Below are 3,502 nucleotides of genomic sequence, written 5' to 3' on the forward strand. Positions count from 1 at the left end.
GAAACAAGTACCGGCAGCTTTTCCCATAAAGCCCGGATGGGAGATGCATGGCTTCGCCACAGAAAGTCTCCCCTCAAGCCCGGCGTCTACCTCTTCTCGCTGCTCCGGAGGCCAATGTGGTACATCGGTCTCTTGTCCGAGACCTGGAATTGCATCACCACGAACTTTGTTTTCGACGTCAGTGGTCCTCTATGCGCCTTGCAAACTTCCCAATGAACATTTCCCAAGCTTGAGGTCATCGCTTCCCTTTACTTGCATTGTTTCCGCTGATCGGGGGTTGGCATACCACTCTGGGGTGGCTCCGGCCCTCGTTGTCTCCTTTGGTGGCCCTTGCCTCCATCGGCCGGAAAGACGAGCTTCCCACTCGTGGAACTTGAGATCCGTGTTTAATGCTAATGCCATCGCTTGCTGGACCGAGCGAGGAGATAGCTGAGCTATTTCGGTTGCCATTGCGATGCTAGGTAACGTTGCATCAAAGCATCCTCCGGGATGTTGGTCACCTCGTATCTCGCCTTAAGCCACGTCTCGTTGAATTCCTGAGCGTCTGGGACTTAAATCTGTACACCATTCCGCAGAGTTTGTTGAAGGGAAGCTCTCCCACGGACTTGATGATAATGCTCCCGAATCCTTTGCTTGAACTCCTCCCAACTGGAAGCCTGGTTTTACAGTCTCGATCGAGATGGGACTCGGTCTTGTCATCATAGCTCAGCTACATAGAAAATATTTAGTTTACCAGCATAACAAAGAAAAGAAAAGAGAACTTGATATACCACTACTGTATTCTCTTTAAGTGCAGCATCCATCTCAAAAACGTGTAGCTTGACAATTGGGATTGTTATCATGCTTTGTGTGCCACCTCCAGACTTGCAATCGTGGAGGGTGCTCCCATTCATGTGCAGTCCAGTTAACACTTTGCATGTGACACATGTCACAGCACTTTTTTCTTTCGCCTCAGGCAAATGGCCACCTCCAGAGCAAACATCAACACGATTATTGCTAAGATGTGGTTAAAAAAATAACCTTTTTACAATTAACCCCCATCAGACGGCTGCAATTGACTGGATCTGGTGGCACTCCTACAGTTCCTTTTCATGTTATTTAAATAACCTATATAGGATTACTTATTAGGGCTTGACAGCTTGGGTATGGAGATTACTAGTAGGAGCATTCCATTGTGGTGGTTCTTCTTACCTGTTTCAATTATCATGACCTGGGCAATTAGTTTCTATGTCTTCACCATCTATATCACATTTTACTCTGCCATAAGATATTGGCAACTTGTTTGCTTCACTTGTCATTTTTATCAGTAGGGTGTGGTTTTTGCTGTGCTTGTCTTCCAGAGCTTCTTTTTTTACCTTTTCTCTTCCCTGGGATTACTGGGGTTCCCAGTCTTTTCCCAAGGAAACTATCTGTTTTCCTGCTCCCTCAGGGCAACTTCTATTCTTCAGGTGGCTATATTATTGGAGGTAATATTAGAACAGTTGTGTAAAATACTATTGCTAAACTGATTTTACAGTTATTATTGGAATCGCTACTCTCTTCCACTACAGGTGCTTGGTTAGTATTTTTATTGGAGCAGCTAGTGCATTAGCCAGCACATATGTCTCAAATCGCTCCTGGTTTATTATTTGGCAAGTTTTTTCTGCAATAGCACATTCTTGTGCAGGAACATCAGCTGTAATGAGATGGTTCATAGAAACACCCTGTTTTATTAGTTGGAAAAGATGGTTTTTGTCCAAATCATGGATTTGCCGACTGTCAGAGGGAAGATGACAACGTTATATGTGAAGTAATTGGTACATATCCTATAGGTTCTCTTTGTGTGCCAGGTTGCATACCTATCACTTTTATGTGTAGACATTATATCCAGACTGGAGGTGGGGAAATAGGATGGTGTGTGTCATGGACTCTATTGTTGTTGTGGTGTTAGTGGGGGAAATGTTAGGACGAGTTTTGATGAACAAAAGAAACAGTGGGAGAGTAGCAAATGCTTCCAATTAAATGTGTAATATTAAAGTGATCAAGAGAACTTTGGGCTGGTTGAAACTAGAATTCATGTGCTGCCACAGATAATGCAAGTATTCAGAGAGTGGGTTTTTTTGGTTTGCTTAAGCAAACCTATAGGGGGACTGGGATGGTATTGGATATACCTAGAATATGCTTGGATATTCTAGGATATTCTACCATCTAACGGTTGTTATTCATTTAGATTAATTTTGTATTTATAATTTATAAATTTTCTTAAACCTTTTCTAGTATATTCTTTTTAATTCTACCATCTAATGGTTGATATGCAATAAAATTAATCTTGTATATATGAATTACAAACATGCTTATAATTATAAACTTTATTTGATCAATTGGATTAATAAGTAATAATAACACTAGTATTAAGCAAACCAAGTGTTACTATATGCAATGCGTAGCAATTTATTTAATATATAGCAGCATAGACTTCTGCAGTGACATTACGACTTTGCCAGTCATACACAAGAGAGAGAGAGAGAGAGAGAGAGAGAGAGAGAGAGAGAGAGAGAGAGAGAGAGAGAGAGAGAGAGAGAGAGAGAGAGAGAGAGAGAGAGAGAGAGAGAGAGAGAGAGAGAGAGAGAGAGAGAGAGAGAGAGAGAGACCTCGGAATATCAACTTAAGACTGTTTCATCATGCTAATGTGTTTTTCCAATTATTATTAGAGTTATTTATGCTGGTCAGTATTTTTATTGGAGTACATATGTCTCAAATATGGTTTATCATTTTGTCTGCAACAGCACATTCTTGTGAAGGAAGATCACCCATAATGAGGTGGTTCATAAAAACACCTTGTTTTCTTTTTCCAAATCATAGGGTTGCAAGTGCCCAGGTGATCACAACAATATATGTGAAGTGATTGGTGGATATCCTATGGTTTCCTTAGGCTAGCCAGGTTTTGTGTAGACGTCGAGGGAAATAGGATGGTCTGCGTTGTGGACTCTATTGCTATTATGGTGTTAGTGGGGGAAATACAGGTTCTAATGAACAAAAGATATGCGAGAGTAGCAAATGTTTGCAATTAAGAAATATCGAAGTATTGCAATCCAAATGAGCAATTGAACGAATTAAGCACGTTGAGCTACAATGTTCCCGATCACACTTTCCTGACAAGCGGGGGATAGTTGTCCGCGTCACACTATACTACAACTTAAGTAAAAGAAGGAATAAACTTGTGCCAACGATTAGCACCGATTATCAGCAAACTATTGTTTGAAAAAAGCTCTAGAAACTGTCCAAGTGTCGCTTTGAGGATCCATAAACACAGAATTTTGGTCCTGAACAAGCGAATCGATTTGCTTTCTGAGGGTAAACTTAAGAAAGTGCGGACTGAAGAACGCACCGCTTATAGGTCCCTCAAAAGAAAAAGAGAAAAAAGGCATTTGAAACACATAAAATCTTACGGGTGTGGAAGCTTGACAATAAGCACAGGGCATTCAGCATGCTGTGCAGCATAGTCACTCACGCTTCCCAGGAA

Source organism: Selaginella moellendorffii, unplaced genomic scaffold (genome assembly GCF_000143415.4).
Source record: "Selaginella moellendorffii unplaced genomic scaffold, v1.0 SELMOscaffold_73, whole genome shotgun sequence".
NCBI lineage: Eukaryota > Viridiplantae > Streptophyta > Lycopodiopsida > Selaginellales > Selaginellaceae > Selaginella > Selaginella moellendorffii.